Here is a 19906-nt window from a genome sequence, read left to right as displayed (position 1 = left end):
GGTGGTTTTCTGGGTTAAAAGCACTCTGTTCTTTGAAAGCCTCCTTCTTTCCACCCCATTATCTACACAAGCACGTTAAAGCCTCTACTTAATCGTTTATTATTGAAAGCCCGGCAAGAAGCCTTCCCTCCCGGTGTTATGGGAAAATGGTTAAGGCTGAGATGTTAAGGACGTAGCTCAAGGATTTCTGACACCAGCACTTGCACGGCATGACAGCCGTCGAATGGGTGGAGCTGCACTCAACGTGTCCATGTGTGGCGTGTAGGAATGGCCACAATTGAACACTTGCTGGAGAAAGATGTGCATTAACGAGTGTGGATGAGGACCGTCTCTATATGTGTTGCTGTAAAATGGAAACTAATGAAAACCAGTTTCAAATATGACATGAATGTGTCTTGCATTTTTTTTAACCATGTAATATCATCATATGAGGCATTTCCTGGTATCAAAAGGCTGAACTACAGTCATTTTAGGTAGTTTTTCTGAAGTTACAACACTGCTAATGCTATTCTATTATTCAGCTCTGTGTGCTTAATAATTAAATTCACCTAAAGCACCATTAGCTAGGCTTGCATTCCTGTGATGTCAGTGTATTTTGTCAAGAGTGAGTCTGAGTAGCTGTTTTTTTTGGTTGTTTTTTTTTGCTCAGTTGTCAATTCAGCCACCACCTTGTGCATCAAGCCTGTTTTTCTTCTCTTCGCACACAAAAAGTGCCGCATACATTTCGGTAAATGACACTCAGGCATGTTGAGCACACTCAGCATTGTAGTTCTGTGTTCATTCAATGTGAACACAATTAAAAAAAAAGAATTAACAATGATCACAATATCCACTTTAATTTATTCAATTTACTTCTGTTTTTATATTGTTCTGAGGACCACACGTATATGCATTGGTTTACACCAGGGACTTTGGTTTCTGTCTTTTCCCTGTGGTGAGCTGCTGATCGGTCCAAGATGGCCCCACCAACATGCGCCAACATGCCAAGGCCCTGAACAGGAAAAATCGCTAGAGATATTAAAATGATAATGTACTCAACAATGTATCTGAATCAGTATATAATACTTCAAGTGAAAGCAAAAATTTTGTTTCTAATTCAGGTTTGTTTACTCAGTGTCTGATTGTTTGTGTTCATTTAGTTTGAACTACTGGCTTTTAGATTATTCCCTAAATCAATATGGTAGATAAAGTTAAATATGCAGATAAAGGTAAATAATAGAATTAGAAAATCCCAATCTATTCATACTCACAAAACAGACATTATTCATCTCTAAATTAAGACTGATCGCACACAGACAAAGCAGCGGAGCGATATTTGGTGTGAGACCACTTAACATCGTTGTCTGATGTCAAACCCTTTCGATTGGATCGCTACATAAGGTGCTAATCTACTGAGACAAGGCAGACAGATTTATTTATGATCGCGTGCTTTTTTCGTCAAAAGAGGAAAAGTGCCCGGTTTAGAGCAAAGCACCAAGTGTGGCAAACTGTAACTCTGGACCACAAGTTTGACAGAAACCGCTGGAATGTAAACTCACAAAGCCTCTAATTACCGCACGATCTGATAGAGGAGCATCAGGAACATCTTCCACACTGTGAGGAAATGCCACACAGTGGATGTATTTTATTGACATCACTGTAAGCAGATGAATAGTTCAGGTTGCCTGATGAAATGCTTCACAATGTAAAAATATAAGTGGGGGATTGCTAAACTTTCTAAACGGTTAATTGATGTGCAACCTGTCAAATCAATAGTTTGGTTCTAACTTGAAACTGTAAAGGAATAAGGCAGGGACCATGCTGAGGATATCAGAGGTCACGTCTGCAAGGTGTGCCGTTTATGAGCTGGATAACATGTCTCTGACAGCGTATCAGTCCGTCAACAGCCAAGGACACCAAGGAAAACGTCAGCTTTGACAGATGACGCTGCCTGGGATTTTCGTTGTAACAGCGGAGGACTATCCAGTTAAAGCCTCCGCTCCAGACCACTCGTAGTGCAGCTATTAATCCTCACAAAGCCACATAGGCAGGGTTCCAAAGACACGCGTATGACCCGTTGTAAAGGACAGGAGGTCATGTGACTGTGCACTAATGGTCAGAAACTAAAAGATAGAGAACATGAGCTAACAGGAGAGCCATTTATCACTATTCAGTCACACATCCTTATCTTGATTCCACAACAATGACCAGCGTGTCCATGTGCCGTATCTGACTGAGTGCAGGGTGGCCCACCAAATATATTACCCATTGGACAATAAAGGTAATTTATACAGCCCATAATCAATCATTAGCGAATATATGTTTAAACAAAAAAATAAAAGAGGACAGGATGTGTCTGGTTCTCCATCACTGTGCAAGTGCGACCACAGCAGTGTAAACAGTTCTGTAAATATTGCTGCGCAGCCTCGGTTTTCATAAATCAAATGGCTGGATTAAAAGTAGCGTTGGATAATTGCATTGCTGGTTAATTGAACTGGACGAAAAACACACACACAATACTGGGAGTTATCTCAACAACACAGGCCAGCATGACTCATGGCTCCACCATTAGCCCACACATGGGAGAGGAAAGATAAGTCTAACCTACAAACAGAGCAGTGGTACTTATAAAAGATTGATCAGGCCACCACTATAGTCTGAGGGCCGAATCATTCGCCATCAGCTCCTCTCCTCTCCCCTTCTACCATCCATCCACTCAGTATGATGCTTTGCCTTTCCTTCCACTTGACTTGTCTCCAGCTGCAGATGGCAAATGGAAATGTATACCTGTGTTGACCTACATCGATGGTGTCTTACCAGGATTTAAAAGTCACTTCTGTCGTATTCAGAGTGCAGCCGTGTGTAGGAGGCAACCCATGCTTCATCCTAACTATCAGGTTTCAATTGAGCACGTTCTGCGTGTCTCTGGGTGACGGCCCTGGAAGGTGTTTCACAGGAAAAGGAGGACCAAAAAAACAAAAACAAAAAATTCACAGAACAGCGTAATTTCAGGTGCTGCTCATAAATTATACGTATGTGGTACTCAGACTCAACAGGGGAAAAAAAACTGCTCGAAATAGCTTTTCAAGACAGTGATAACTTAAACATCGACTCTTAAGGTTTATGTTTTATTACGAGCTTAATTCTAAAAAGAGATGAGATGATGTTATTTTCGAAAGGAGATGTAATAAACATGCATTAAGCTCACGAACCTTTATTTCTGGAATCATTATAAAAACACTAAAATATCAAACTCATTTAGCATTTAATGGCAGCAACATTTCACAAAAAACAGCTCGGTTTATGTTCATCATTGTGCTTCAACCACAGCACCCTGACTCTTCTACTGTGGAGCCACGCTGTTGAGATGGTGACATTATGTGGTTTTGAAAAGAAGTCCACACAGAAAGAGACGCCAACTCAATGGAAGTATATGTTTTTTCTGCAACCTCAACATACTTTGGAGCATTTACAGTATATTCCATTAAGTGTAAGCTGCCCATACATTCAAAGCTGCTGCCTCCTGTGTACTGATAACCAAAGCAATGGTCCCTCTGAACACAAGAAAACACTGAGACTCTTGCGGAGACATCGGTGATGCCGCCATAAAAGTTAGCAAACGAGCATTAGCCTCAAAGCCATACGCTCAGGGTGAGTTTGTAAAAACATGCATATGCAACAGTTATTTCACCGTATTTGCATCAGGAAGTATCATTAATATTGTCATTATGTTGAAATTGTAGTAATTATCTGGAGCAAATTGTTTGGTTTTGCTAAGATCCAGACGTTTTCATCACGTACACGCTGCACCACAACAAAGAAAAACGGTGAAGTTTAAATTTAAAGGCTATCATGCCAATATTTTACCAGTCTGACCCACGCAAGATGAAATTGGGCTGCATGTTGCCCCTGAACTAATATGTGCTTTACACCGCTGCTATAGAGCATCCTCTACATGAAATACAGTAGGTCCTATTTTCACTTCTCTAAAATGTTATTTTTTATATCAAGGTATGATATGGCATGTCAATAATTATTCAAATGGTTGCCAATTGCAGCTGTTGGTTATCAGTACTGGTCAATCTCCAAACCTTCTGTTGCCTCTATGTGACTTCTTTAAATAAGTTAAACTTTAGAAACAAGCGTTTGCTGTCTGTGTTCTTGTGCCGTGGGTTTCAAAGTCTTACAGACTAATTCATAATAAAAAGAAAAGCAGAACATAAACTAACATTCTATCAAAAGACAACAGTTCAAACTGAATTTGTCATGAGTTTATAGTAATATGAAACAAAGAAATTCAAATCATATAAAGGTAATATAACTTGATATAAAGTTGATCAAAAGCATCTAATATGAAAGAAGGTGCACCTCTAATACTCATTAACAGTAATATGTTCTATTGGGTGGGGAATGAATGAATGAATGAATGAATGACAATATGCCTTGCGTAAGAATTCTTCCGGGAAATATTAAATAAAACTGTCAGCAAAGAATCAGAAAGCATTATTGGTGCTGCATGTAAATTAACCTAGACAGAGAAAGGCAGGTGTGTTGTAATGAGGGTTTTAAATGTCAAGGTGTCATGGAGTCTCAGAAAAAAAAAAAAAAAAAGAAGCTCAGACAATGATAGGGTTCTTTAATCTTAACACCTGACCTGACTGGAGGTTAATAGAGTTATTCCGACCAGTTATGCACATGCTCTCTCACAGATTTCATGCCGCGGCAGCTGTCGGGAGGCAGTGAACATTGCTCAGCACCCTAAAAACGTTGACCTACATCTCACCGAGCATCGCGGGTGAGGAAGACTGGTTCCTGGGATGGTGTGAAAACACGATCCGGTGCCATTTATGGACAGAAAACCCAATTCTCACTGGTTTGCCTTTGTTGCAAACAATGATCCCGACAGGCTCCATCTGTGATCTCGCTGTAACACGATGGTATTGGATTCTGCAAACATTCGCCGGCACAGTACAAATTAAAAGTAAAGCTTGAGAATGTAGTACGAGCTAATATGAAACTGCCGGTGGAGACGGGAAAATCTGCACCGCTCAGATATTGTGTTTCAGATGTATTGTACAATACGTTTACTTTTGGCACAAGTAAATATTGAAAAGACTGAAGAAAAAAAACAACAACAGCAGGCAAATGCTTATAAGTATCAACTATATTGATTTACAAGTAGTGATTCAATTTAGGCAGTGGCCCAAAAACAATATCCAGTAATTGATTGATAGAGGCTTTAAATAACAAACAACCAATGCCAACCAGGCCAGAATGAACACCCAGCAAGTTGAAAAAAATTCTTAACAATTGGTTAAAAGGTCACATGGTAGGATGTCAAAAAGTTTGATATATTGGTATGAAAAAGCCAAATATAAAAACTTTAAACCTCTATGAGACAATGGTCTGCATGCATGTTGCTATAGGTGAAAGGCACACATAAGTCATCTTTCTGAAAACTAAAATAAATAATACTGGCACAGTTTGATCTATTCTACTGTATACAATTAAAAGACCCGCCTACTGATGCAGCTGAATAACAGAAGTTTAGGCTTTTCCATCAATACAAAAATGAGAAATCCCTGCAGAAATATTCAAGATTGTTTCCCCCAATCGGAGCGGAAACGGTCTGTTTTCTGTCCAACTAAAACATGTCTTTGTAAGAAGGACATTTTGCTTTGGGAGGGAACCGTGTTGGCGCAGCAGAGGTGCAGGGCTGTGCCGAAGACACTGATCAGTTTGACCACATCCCACTTTTAACTGGTCTCCTGATTGCAAAAACTCTTGACTACATGTGCCGCTAAATATAGATCTTCTCTCTCACCACCGACAACTTCTGAGCTGATGTGGGCTGCTGGGCGGCGGCGGGTCGGGGGTGTGAAGGGATGACATGTGTCCAGTAGAGATGCTCTCATCGGCGGATCTCAGCTGCACACACTGTTTGAGGCTGAGCCGCAGACTCATACCAGTCCACATGACTTCACACGCTGATGCGTACTGATAACATGCCGGATTGGGACCGATGGGTGGTGATATATGGGGGCGTACATGAAGGATTGTGTGCGAGTGAGTCTAAGAGCATAAGACCCAAAGAAAAGCCACAGACATGCACACCCCATCCAGTGAGACCCTCCCACAGCTTTGGTGTTTATGGCTGTGGTTTCCAAATGGAGGGCAGGGACCCACCTAAGGGGAGGTAAGTTCAATTTAAAGGGGTCACAAGATGTCAGTTTGACTGAGCGTTTTGTTTCATTATCATTTGCAACTCCTTAAAATATACAACAACAAAAAGAAAAACTCAACCAAAAAGCTAAAATACAGAAGAAGCTTAGTGAGACTAAAAGGGTACATACTGTGTAGACCAGAAACTAGAAACACTCTAAAGTACTTGAAGTACTCCAAAAATGTTGCATAGCTGCTCTAAACTTATCTTAATTGCACTGAAGTGTAAAAAAAAAAAAAAAAAAGAGCAAAAGTCCCCCCCCCCAAGTTTCTTTGAATGGTTTTTATTTTTCCCCTCTAACTACTCCAACTTTAATCACAGTATTTCCAGAAGATGACGAAGTAGCAGATAATACTGTCACAGCCTCGTCCAGTCAAATGTGCTGCTCAAGTGGAACAAGGTGAGTGTTGGTCTCAGACATGAACTATGTTTATTGGACCAGGTCTATTTCTCTAATTCTCTCTCCTCTAATCGTCTCTCTAATTCCCTTCCTATCGTTTAATGCCCGTAATTAAAGTGCAATATGATCGAAATGCTCTGGAGGCCTTTTTTTATTCTGCCTGAAAAGTTAATGCATGTTTCATTTTTAAATTCTTGATTGCTACTTAATGTTCAATACCTTTTAATAAATACATTGTGTCACTACGACACACACACACACACACACACACGCACACTCACACCTACACACGCACATACTAATGAAGATGGTGATTGGCATGAGCAATATGAGAAGCAGCAGGAATCATGCGTGTCTGTTTTTTCAAGGACAGCCTGTCAAAAAGGATAGCTAATAGCAATATAGTGGTTCATCGTGTCAGTATCAAGTCATGAAATGCCATCACACTCTGGTATTTTACAGCGAAGATATCAAACTCAAAGCAGTTTTTCCAAACTACTTCAATGCTTGTTGTGGTCTGGGTGTGAGACCCAAGTCCCTGTGACCCTTAACTTGGATAAAACAGGTCATGAAATGTGTGGGTGTCTGCTTACATGACAACAATCCTCAGAGTCACTGAAACCACAACGTTTTGAAAACAGCTCCCAAGGTGGAACTTTTTGAAAACACTCCATCTCCACAAATGGATAAAAAACAAAGTTTTCTGAAACAATGCTACTAGAAATCTAATAAAGATATTTGAAGTGAAATATACTTGATTCCTAGTTCAGGATTTGGGACTTGTGAATAGTGCACCATACCGTTCACCCAATATTATCTAACCTGATCAGGATAAATAACTAATGATGCTCTTGTTATTTTCTAATCATTGTAGCTGTATTTATCATGTACAGCAACCACACCATACATTGAAAAGAAAGTGTATTTAACCATTTTTATGGCAACCTTGGCATGATTACCGGTAACTATTTCCCTAAAGCTAATAACAACAGTAAGTGACTTTTCTCGCTCTCTCTCTTTTTTTTTTTTTTGCCCTGCGATGGCGAAATGAGATCACTCAAAGTTCTGGAACAGCTACTAAATAGGTTATGTGAATCATTGTCATTCAGAAACAGTGTTGCTCATGACGACATGAAGCAATACCCCCAAAGCTTTTAGATCCATCCTCTATTACTCACTCCCTCTCTCACACACACACAAACAAACAAACAAACACACACACACACACACACACACGCACACACACACACACACAGTCACTCACTTCAGAAGGATTGACTGGAGATAGTGGAGAAAGTAGCAGCCATCATTACCTTGTCTGCTTGTAAACCACAAGGGCCAGAGTAATCATCACCCTTAAATACAACGTTTCCTATTACTCAGTGCGCACACAAATACACACCGGCTCCCTCTCTCTCTCTCTCTCTCTCATTCACTCGCTCGCTCTTTCTCACTCATACATGCACACCCAGAGTGACGCTTGATCCATTTCTGCGGATGGATAAATTACAGGGAGGGAAACGTGCTGTGGCACAGCCGTCCGAGGCAGAGGAAATGAAGAGGCTTAGCTGGAAGGGTAATAGATTAAAAAAAAAACACAGCCAAATAATTCATAATGCATTGTAGCATGCTGCATAACTGCACAATCAGGAGAACAGCCTTTTTTCCCTGCAGCGTTACAAAAACGACGAGACAGTTGCTTACAGGGCCGAAAGAAGTGAAGGGCCGAGTTTCTGCTGCTGCCTGTTAAGGTGAAGGAGGTCAGGCTATCTTTAGCACATATTGGAGGGACTGACCACTTTACGTGTTGGTACACGTGGAACGTGAAGACACGGATGACAAAGCAAGTGGCCAAATGAGCTGCGATAGACAGTCAGTTTTGCACCTAATTAGAAATCTGTTGCCATTGGGGGGGGGTTGGGTTCCACCATCTTGTTTGCACGGTTGCAATGAAACAAATGCTTGCAGCCGATTTAAATTTTAGCAGCATGCAGCTTCCTCCTTCTCCTCAAACCCCCACTTTCCTTCCACATCCCATGACTTGTCTTTTAAACTCACCGGGGGTTTAAGAGAAGCTCGTTCCCGGCCTAATTAGTGCTACACTGGATGTTTGTGAACGCTCTACACCCAGAACCATGCAAGGCTGCAGAAGCGCAGGCACACAATAAACCCCCACGGAGTACATACAGCTAACAAGCCTATGTGCTGCACATTTTGCCTCTCCTTATACTAATAGATAGCTACACTTAACCCTGCTGCGTGTTACTGAATCGGTCTGGGAGTTTGACCATCTAATACTATATTCGAGACACTTTTATTGTTGAATAGCTCTGAACCCCACAGAGTGACATAAACATGAAACATAGTTTATCAATGAATATTTATGGTTCGTCTGACACGCATCAACCTGCAGCTTCACTGTTAAGATACGCAGCATCGACATGTCATCCACGTCAGAGAGGATCTCTCTCTCTCCCTTTTTTTTTTTTTTGTTGAATGTCAGCTAAGTCCCTGCATCCCTCTATCGCTGTAATTTCCTGCAGTTTCATGGCCAGGCTTCAAAGAGAACACAGCTGTGTCATTGGACGAACGCTTTAATCTATTCAGCCAGTGCATCTGTGTGCTCTGTCTTACTCTACGTCATTAGCCCGCCTTAGTTTGTGTATTTGTGTGTGTCTGTGTGGCACTCATGTGAGTGCATACATATTCAGTCATGCACACATGCAGTCTGTGCCGCCTCTGCCCTTGTGCGAGCAATCGCAAAAAAAAAAAAACACATACTCACACATACAAGATGACATGAGAATCTAATGAGGGATTTTTTTTATTTATTTCTTTTAATGCCCCAAGATGTGTCGGGTTGCCAGCTGACGGCAATCTTAAGACATCACATTCTCAGACTCTAATCTTTGTGATGGTCAAGTTTCCAAGCAGTGCTAAATTTAGGCCCAGATTGCATCATGTTACTGACGCAAGAAAAGAAACAATTCTTAGTCTAAAGAGGAGCAATAATGAAGACGTGATGGTGGGAAAGGAAGTGCAGGAGATCCTAGAGATGTCCGGTGAAACTTGCTTTTAAGTCACGGGACTTGAAATATTGACATATGAACGCAATCACTCCCGTCACCAAGAAAATGACAGAAATCCTGAATCCTGACTGCAAAATTCACTCCGGGAACTGAAGGGAGCTTGATTTTCTTTTAGCATCACAAATATTAGGATACATTGGTTTGTCTTGGCTCATATATGTAAATGATTTAATTAGCAATCTATTCCACTTGAGAACATGATGCGATTTGTCCTGTGTAATGCTGATTTAATGGATTTCTCTTATTTGGTCAGGACAAATGGGATCCTGCACACTTGCAGGTCAATAGGATAAACAACGTCTTGTCACAGTCCAGTTGTCGCGATGACCCTGACTAACTGTGGTGCAATGTGTATTTAAATCAGACCTTCAGACCTTTTGCCCTGCTCTTAAATCCTCTCCTACAGCGAATGTCCAAGCATTGTTTGGCAGGATGAGTCCTTCTGTTGTGTAGGTCGTATTAACTCACCGTCCCCTGAGATTAATGTATAAACAGGAGCAGGAGTGAATCTTAAAAACCTGTAAACACCAAAAAAACACAAGCTCACATACATTTTTGACATAGAGAGCATAATTAAATATGACCTAATAATACAATTGCACTTTATCTTCATTTATAATAAACCTCAACTTCACGGTTTTGCAAAAAGCAATAAACTTAATGTTTTCTCACTGTAATTGTACTTCACTAACACGACTCGATCAAGATCAAACTGGGGTAAAAGAGTTTGACACCATCATCATCATCACGACTGTTTTTCGTCTTTTTTTGTGCAGGGTCAATTTTAGTTAGGGGATCGAAAGTGCTATTGTATTTGCCGACGCTCATAAAAACCATTTCAAATAACGTATTTAAACTGAGGAGATGTTTGGATTTGTTGTCCCCTTTGGGAACTTTCCCAGGAATCTTGAATGCTAGAGGGAAGCATGGTGGAGTCACTGTGAGAACATCCCTAGTCAGTGAAAGTTTGCTTGTTCACTGGTTTCCACAGTCAACACGTGCATTTAAGTTGGACTGGTGACTTTAAATTTACTTGATGAATGTGTGATTGTATCTCTCTCTGTGTGTTTAGCCTGTGATGGACTGGTCAGGTGTCTAGGCTGTACCATAATTTCGCTCACAGTCAGCTGGAATCAGCTCCAGCTCCACGTTACCTTACATTGGAACAAAAAAAAAAAACAGTGTCAAAAATGGATGAATTGGAAAAGCTTTAGCGTTTAATCACATCATCTCAGTCATGAACTGACCAAATTCCCAGTTTAAATGAAAAGGGACTTTACTTGTTTACACAATGGTTGGGTTGAGCCAGTGTTGCTTGTCATCTCATAATTACCTCCCTGATGGTGGGTACAGTGTGGATTTGAGGAGGATGCGACGTATGATGTAAGCCTCCGTGCGATAGCAGCCTGCATCTTCAACCCCTCGGTTCCGTTTGAAGTCTCCCCATGGGGGTGTGGGAGCTGGGCGTTGGGTAGTGAATCAAGCTGAGCCATAATGAATGTCCTTATTCAAATCTGCTTTGATGGAATTCAACCTGACTGATCTCAAACCACAGAACAAAACAGAGAGAGCTTGCTGACAACCGTTATGAAAGCTACGCAGACCGGCAATATGACGGGGAGTATCGAGCCACTCCGAGGATCCCTCCAGGATTCTTTACCTTTTCTTCCCGTCGCCTCTTCTTCTTCCCTTCGTTTCTTATTTCCTCTGTGATCAGCGAGTAGGATGAAATCAGATGAGTGTGTTTTACTAGTATTTCCAAGTCAAAGTCATTGCTGCTGCACGGTTGTCATGCCACCTCGATAAACGCCGCACAACGCGCTTCAGATCTGTACAATTATACCCCGAGGAGAGTTTACACAAATGTGACATAACTCATTGTTGCATTCACCGAGCTGAGACCCGGGTTTTACAACAGTGCCCAAAGGTTTACAAGCTCTGAGGTGTCATTCATCCAGCCTGAGCCTTATCAATTCTCCGCCACATTATGTAAATACGCACTCGTAAAATACAGTAAAGAACACTTACTCTGCTAACAAAGTCAAAGTGATGAACACATTACAAGCTGCAATCTCACAAATGACAGTAAAGTCACCATGAGCATGATGCATTCAGCAATAAAAAGGAGTAAGATGCCTTTTTTTTAGATACTTGAAACATGAGAGGTAATGCCACGGCACATTGTGGGAGTCTGAGACGCATCTGCAAGAATGAATTTAGGATAGGTAAGAAAGACTGCCAGAAGTAACAAAGGGAGTAATTATAGAGCGAGATCTCATAGACAAAGCGTGTAAAAAAAGAAAAGGAAAAAGGACTGTCAACAGCATTAAGCCAACGACTGCTGCAGCTGCTGCTCCTGGTTACAAGTCATGTTTGTGAGACTTTGATGTCCAACAATTGGTTCCTAACAGGGATTTTAATACAGTGAAGCTGCAGCAATACAACAGTCCTGTATGAGGATTAGACGGAAAAGATAGACAGAAAATAAAGTGGATTAGGTCAAAATGAAGTTACGTATTAGCGATATAACAAAGTAAAACCCGGATTGAATCTTCCTGTGTGAGTTTGAAACTTAATTCCAGAATAATTTGATGTGTGTGATTCATCTAACAAAGTCCATAAAACGACAGTTTTGGCACGCGTCGCTCCGAGTGAGACTAAAGTGCTAAAAGTTGCTTTGCATCAACGGAGAGATTACAGGGAGTGTTGCACCCGTCAAACCACGCTTCATCATTTACATACAGACGGAGGTACAATGTCTCAATTAGAAAGCCTCCAGAAAGGAGTGAGAGCTACTTTTCCTCGAGAAGCAGCATTTGCATCAGAGCTGTACTGTGGGGGGGTGGGGGGGGGGGTGGGAGGTGAAAGGTGTGTGTGTGTGTGTGTGTGGGGGGGGGGGGGGGACGTGTCTGCTGAAGGCTGCAGAAATTGTGCAGACTGTGAAGTAAACTGCTTTTGTCAACATTAACCTGAAGAGAAATATTGTGGCTCAGAGGTTTTTAGGTCTAACAGCAGATTTGCATTTTTTGATGGGGACAAAATGAAATCGATTTTTTTTTTCTTTTCTTTTTTTTTTAGATATTGTTAAAATACAAAATATTGACGATATTGACACTTTTTTTATTGTGCTTTTATCAAATGCATTTTTATCTTTGTCACTGGTGGCTTGGTTTGGAAACGTTCATTTAAAAGAGAGGAACTCGCTCAGTCAATTAATTAAAATGGGCCGGTCGGCTGATTGGAGAGTCACAGCTGAGCTTACAGTCGCTGTACAACAGGCAGCGGCTGGCCAGCTCCATTTCTGGAGATGACTCCCATCCCCCGGCCGGAGAGTTCCAGCTCCTGCCATCTAGACGGAGATTTAAAGCCCCAAAACTGAAGACGAGGCGCAACAGGAGCAGCTTTGTTCCTGCTGCCATTTCCTTTTTAAGTCAGTCTTGAAAGCACTTTACTTTTGGGTCTTGTTAAGTGAGGAATTTCGACCAGATTTTTCTCTGTTTATTGTTCCTTCTTTATCTTTATCAACAAGTTGTCATAGCGGTATTTTAGTGGCTCCTTCTATTTATTTATTTATTTATTAATTTATTCACTCTTTAACCTGTCAGTGAGCCTGTGAGTGCCCGTCTATGTTTGTGTCCCTACTGTCTTTTACTGTCCTGCGTTTTAAAATATCTGTATGTACTGTCAGATGCCATCTCCTGCTGCACAAAAATCTACTTATCAATAAAGTTACCTTGACCTTGAAACTGCACCTTTTTTTTTTTTTACTTTTCCAGGATTTGAGAAATGAAATGTAATTAACTGATGACTTTTACTTGATGTGCTTATCCGTGTTCACACTAAAACTAAGGGAAACAGCATTTAAAAGCTATTAAGCGCCATTTAATCAGTCCGGCCCATTCGAGATCGATTTGAGCTGTCTGCGGCGCTCGAACGAAAACAAGTTCGACACCGCTTTAGAGGCCTATATGTCACCGTGGATCACCACTGACAAACCAGTCTTTGGTTTGTTTTATAGGAGTGACAAGTGTTTCTCGGTCACTTTACTCCCTACTGCAATGTCCAACAAATCAGAGATTTTGTTTTGAATCATGTATAGGGGGATGGGCGCAGGCAGACGGAGCAATTGGCTTTCGAAGACTAACCATTCTAAACAGGTATCGCTTTAATAGCGATTAAACTGGAATTAGGCACCAACTGGTTACTACAGCAGTGTACTATTGCAATACCTTCACACAGTGTTTTGGCCTCGATCACAGCCACGCTGGCGTCTTTTCTTTTCCCTTGTTTTTTTGGCAGCATACAATGAAGATGAAGCAAGTTAAGGCTTCAGAAATAGCGTAACTCCTTCAGCCCAGAGCTGCAGGGGCCAGAGTCGCATCGGGCAGCGGTGGAGGCAGATAGAGGATTCAGCGGCCTGAGGGCATCGCTGGGTATACAAGCTTCACTCAGCCTCTTCATCAGAACCCTGTGATGCTTTGGCCTCATGACCAACACACACACACACACACACACACACACACACACACTGAGACACGCCTTTCCAGATTTGGATGAGGGGCGAATCGTGAAAGAACAGCCTCAGCAAGCCAAGAGACTAAAGTCTAAACCCACAAGGCTGTGAAGGACACGGGTTATGATGGTCCGTGTTCCCTCTACTAGTTGCGGTGCTATGAGAGAACGTACACGTCTTGGCCACATGTGTTACTTGCATGTGTGTGTGTTCAGGTGGAAAAAGGACACGGAAATGAGTCAGCCTAATGAGAGTCAGCTGAGTCTCTTTGACTGGATGTCTGCATGTTAGATAGCAAGAGATGTTATCCAGCTCAATCGTACTTTCGCCACCTGTGTAGACGGCGGATTTGCCAAGTTCAGAAGACATGAGGCGACACCTGCAGCGCTCGCTTTTATACGTGCCGCGTAAACTGTGGCATAGTGGAACAACTGGCGAGAAAAGGCAGCGATGTGCGCATCTACAGGCACGCGCAAAATCTTCTTAAATATATCTTTTTGTTCATCCTCATTGTTCATCTCTTCTTCTCTGTCATGATGTCTTTTTCATAGCCTCGATCTTTCCCCGCACTCATTTTGTCACCAACACACCAAGTCATGCAGAAAACACAGGGGAAGATTTTTTTTTTTTTCCCTTTTCTAATCCTAGAACAAAAAAAACTAAAAAAAAGGCAAAAAGCAATAACCTGGGACAAAAATGCTGACAAGATGAGGTTGGCATTCAGACATGGTGCCTGGTTGCAGCTGAAATGAGCAGAAGCGACAGACTGAAAGGAAGCCTGATACGCTACACAGACAGATAGACAGGTGCTCCTTCTTTAGCTATATTCACCATTTCCATCCACCTTTTTTTTTATATTATTTCTGCAAGCCTCTGGACTTGTGATCCTCTTATCCTCCCCTTTCCATTTCCTCATTTTTATTCATCCCATTTCCAATACTTCCCCTCCTCCGTGTTTTCATTTTAACTCCACTTCCTGTTAAACACCACCATCACTTCTGAGCTGCATCTTATCTCACCATCCTCGTCTCTTCTTTCCTTTCGGTCACCTGCCTGGCTTCTCCTCTCCCTCCTCTTGCCTGCCTTACTCCCACATCCGTTCTTTATTTGTCTCATCTGTCCTGCCTTCTTCCACAGTTTTCTCTTTGTAGCTCTCCTCCACTCTCGATCCGAGCCTTGTTTGCATGCTTCCTGACTCGGCGTCTTGATTAGCGAGATCGACCAGCGTGAGTCTGCCAGGCACTTTGTTAAAATGGCCAATGAGTCTTTCAAGAGGTTCCCACATAAACAGAGGGCTGGATCAGACTCGTCAATAGCAAATAACGCAATTCTACCCCTGCATTTCAGACACGATCGTAAGCACGTTGTATATGAGGTCGGTCTTGAAGGAACAGGAAAAAAGCACCAACAGAGAGGAACTTACAATACACAGAAATACAGAGGTAGATTGTCGTCTCCTGGCTACATTATTCAATGTACGACTCCCTCGGACTCTTACGTAATTGTGAATTTGTGCAAAGCAGCGAAGCAGGCCTCCTCATAGACAGCAAGAGCAGTCTAGTGCAGAGCCATAGGGACTAAAATAGTTAGTCATGTGTTCATTATCACTATCCTCTTTTAAGTGGTCACCCAGTATCCAGAAACATTAAACAGAAGAGGACCTTTGAGTGGGTGCTCGCAAACGTGTGCGTGTGAAAAAGAGACAGAGAGACTGACAAACAGTAAGAGAAAGGCTGAATATGAGGGGAATGAGGTTGCAGTGATAACTTCAAAGGTTATTATTATTATTACTGCAGGCTGAAGCCATGCTCTGGCATCCCTCAAGCTTTGATCATTATGTAAAGCTGTTGTGCTCGTTGCTGGCACCGAATACATTACAGAGCGGATAACCAGCGAGCGCGCAGGCAACCGTGCACACAGCAACACATTGACTCAGCTTCTAAGTGTCCTCCGATTTTTAAATAACGTTCTCCACCATCTCCAAAGGACAAAGAGGCCGTGTCATGTTCACCTTGACACGGACAAGACTCCTGGAAAAGTTGATGTCAAATGCTGGAACCAAACAATTCTACAGAACACGAATCAACACATTTATCGAGAGCATCTGAAAGAGTCTCATGAAGTTTGATTGAGATGACAAAGGGTTTATAGAAACGGAACAGCTTGGATGTTACTATGCAGCAAGTTGTCCTATCAAGATGCATTGTGGGAAATGAAGAACCCGAGGCTGTATTTTGCATCTTTTGTTTTGATATTGGCGGGGGGGGGTTTCATCCCTAAATGTGCAAAAGGACTTTAAAGGAAGCACAACATCACTACAACATTATATGATATATCATATGTATCTGATAAAAATGGAAACTGAAAGTAAAATGGCATCTTCTAATACAACAAGCATTTTATTTTCCTCACTATAGTCTGTATAGCAAGTCCTCACAGGGCTGAACCTAATGATTACTTCCATTATCCATTAATCTGCAGATCAAATGCTTCATATGTTTTGGTCAGACCAGCCTAAAGACTTATCTGCTGCCCTAATTGATTCAGAGGACACGGAATGTAGAAAAACAACCCCAGATGGGATTAAGCAGCCTATAATCAATTACATGTCAATAAAATGGAAGAGAAGGAAAAGATGAATGGTCATTATGGGTCTCTAAAACGCCTAATGATGTACTTGGATGTCTTGTTTTGTCCTCCTGGAAGTCCCTAGATCTATTTACTGTCACATAAGGAAAAGTAAAGCGGCAGACTGACACATCTGAGCAGCAATGACTTGCAAATGTTTTGCAATTGGACTCGGGGAGAGAGAGAGAGAGAGAGAGAGAGAGAGAGAGAGAGAGAGAGAGAGAGAGAGAGAGAGAGAGAGACTGGACACTAGCAGGTAGATCAGGGTGCATATTTCAAGGCAAAACTATCAATTAAATGAATAACCACAAGGTTATTCATATAGACTGTGGCAATAAAATCAAATCTCAAGAAATGTATTAAACACTACTGGCCTATATGTCATGTTTCAGGACATAATAAAGGCAGCCCTAAAGGTTCTGTCCATCTTATTATTGCCCCTATTAATAGTGTTGCTGCGCCTGCGATTATGAGCTTAGGAGGGGAACCCCAGCTCAGCCACCACTTTTAATTTTCGTCTACACATTCTAATCCGAAAGCCACACTGAACTTGAAAACAAGCCATCTGTTCCTGCCCTTACCTGGCCTACATTAGCATTAGCACACTCAGACTCAGGCTGGCTGCAAAGAGAAAGAGGGACAGTGCAAATAAATGTCTTGCACTGTCATCATCACTGTCATGGAGTGGAGGGAGCATCGTGTGGGGCCACATTAAAAAAAAAAAAAAAAGAAAGGATGCTGCAGCAGCAGCAGCAGACATAAAGAAATCCATGCGAGACACAAGTGCATCAAGGCTGTAAACTCACCACTGAAGCAGCAGAACACACGCACACACACACTCACTACGAGCCCTGCAAGGCTCGACATGCATCACACTGATTTCTCTCTTCCTTCGATCTGCAACAATTAAAAAAAATAATCGCTCCTCGTTTGTGCAACAATGACATGATTGCGCGGAGTCGGACGCACCGCGCAGGCCCCGTGAATCGGCGTGCAACACGCAGACGTGCGATGCCCACCCAGTTCAATACCAAGGACAGCGGTCGACGCGCGCACAGCCTGACAGCCATGACAACACAAGTGCTACAAAATGACAGATTTATCTGCGCGCGGACGCATCGTGCGCGCAACCACGCCAGGCTGCCCTGGATGACACTGCTGTTTCAGTGTGAGCCACTCACACACTCACACACACACACACACAGGTATTAACCATGAGACAAGCATTTTGCCTTTCCAGAGCTGCTTTTTTTTTTTTTTTTTTTTTTTTTTTTTGCTCCTCTGCAAGAAGCAGCAGCAGCAGCAGCCACATTTCTTCCTCCAAGACGCACCGTCAAAACGCGTCTCTCGGATAAAAACCCTCTGCACCTACCTGCTTGTGTCGGGGGTCCAGGAGCTCACATGTCCGGTCGTTTATTTGGGTCTGTTACTGGGGATATAGAGAGTGCGGTGGGCACCGTTATGTGTCTGCCAGCGCCATGTTATTATCAGTGAGTGGAGGACTGTGCGGTCCTGTGCGCTACATCCGGGCTGCTGGAGGAGAGCGAATGAGCGCAGAGAGGGCGGAGAGGAGGGGAGAGGAGAGGAGAGGAGAGGAGAGAGGAGAGGAGAGGAGAGGAGCACCTGTACAGCTGCAGCAGGCTCCACCTCCACCTCACTTCCACATATCTAACCTTTAAAATTTGGCTTACAACCTTTCATATATAGTTTAGACATATACCTACAAACGTTTTAAAAGATTTTATCTAGAGGATAAATCATATTTCTTGTTTTTTTTTTATTAATGTTTTTATATTGTCTTGTTTCTAACTTTTATCTTTTATCCCATCTGGTTTTATCTTGCTCCGTGACTTGTATTCGTGCGCTACTCACTGTGTTCCGGCATGTCCTTTTGTCCCAAACATGTTTCCTTGACAGATTGGTTGATTATTTATTCATGTTGTGACTGACCGTATGCATGAATTGTACTTTTGGACGCTCCAAATGAATTCCCCCTTGTGGAATAAATAAAGTTGTCTGCACTGAACTAAACATTTCAATACTTTTTCAGCTGTTTTGTGTGGGATTTTAGCTGTTTCACTTTATCTTTTCAGAATTTTTGACACAATTTCATAAGTTTGAACCATTTCGAATCTACTTCTGTATGTTTTTTCCTTTTTCTAAGTTTTTCGTCTTTTTAAAATACATTCATTTTGGGGGGTTTCAAGCTGTTTTAGTAGTTTTTGTTATTTCTTGTGTTTTTACACAACCACATTTACTTTAATCCTAACAAATAGAATAAGATGAACAAGAATAACACACTCACGACTTTTCAGTGTCAACACAGCTCATGGGAAATCAATACCTTATGAACTTTAAAGGTTGATGATAGTATTTTAGGCCTGAGTGTACAGTGTTTGTTCCTGTAGTGAAGCTGGAAACAGGTTGTAATCCCTGAGGACTGTAGATGCACACAGTGTGACGGTCTCAACCAGCACCACCACCACTTCTCACAGTATCACATTACCTATTGATCTCTGTTTTTGATATGTGGTGTGTGGTACACAGTCCTTCCTGTTACAAATTACTGTTTGCCTCTGTAACACTAAATCAGTTGTGATTGTTTTTCTTCTCCTTTGATGCAGGAGAATAATACGAAAAGAATTTTCCTAAAATCTGAAGTGCATTCCCACTCAGACAACACACATGTGCTCCACATGTCAACCCACAGACGCATGCTTGCAACCTTTTGAGACCCGCTCTGGAAGCTGACACACTCTGCTCCTCCTCAGTAGTTGCTCTTTCACTGCTCCAGTGATTCGTCCTTTTGTGATGATACTGCCCTCGTCTGCTCTGTCTCTCAAGCAGCCTGCCTGCCACCCATAAATCCACTGGGATATGTGAGCCCAGATGCTAAGTGATGGGAAACACCCTTTCAGCTGGGGACTATTCCAGGCTAAGCAACTCTTATTATAGGCTTTATGGACAGCCCACATCTATCCTTCTCCTGTAGCTACATGAGGGGCAGGGGAGTTGGAGGGGCAGGGGTGGATTTGTGTAGTAAGTATATGAGCTTTTAATCATAAATGAATGAA

General features: G+C 42.0%; 1 protein-coding gene across 2 annotated transcripts in view; it reads right to left on the bottom strand.

Annotated features, from left to right (window-relative positions):
* Window positions 1-18329, bottom strand: part of pak5 (p21 protein (Cdc42/Rac)-activated kinase 5) — a 64954-nt gene extending 46625 nt beyond the window's left edge. Inside the window, exon 1 of one of the 2 annotated variants that reach the window (XM_080490909.1) lies at window positions 18205-18329. The gene's annotated coding sequence lies outside the window, so the exon portion shown is untranslated. The remainder of the gene's footprint in view (window positions 1-18204) is intronic. The other variant, XM_080490908.1, reaches the window with a different exon arrangement.
* Window positions 18330-19906: the final 1577 nt, after the last annotated feature.

The sequence above is a fragment of the Lipophrys pholis genome (genome assembly GCF_963383615.2).
Source record: "Lipophrys pholis genome assembly, chromosome: 21".
Lineage (NCBI taxonomy): Eukaryota > Metazoa > Chordata > Actinopteri > Blenniiformes > Blenniidae > Lipophrys > Lipophrys pholis.
This window is presented reverse-complemented; position numbering and strand designations above follow the sequence as displayed.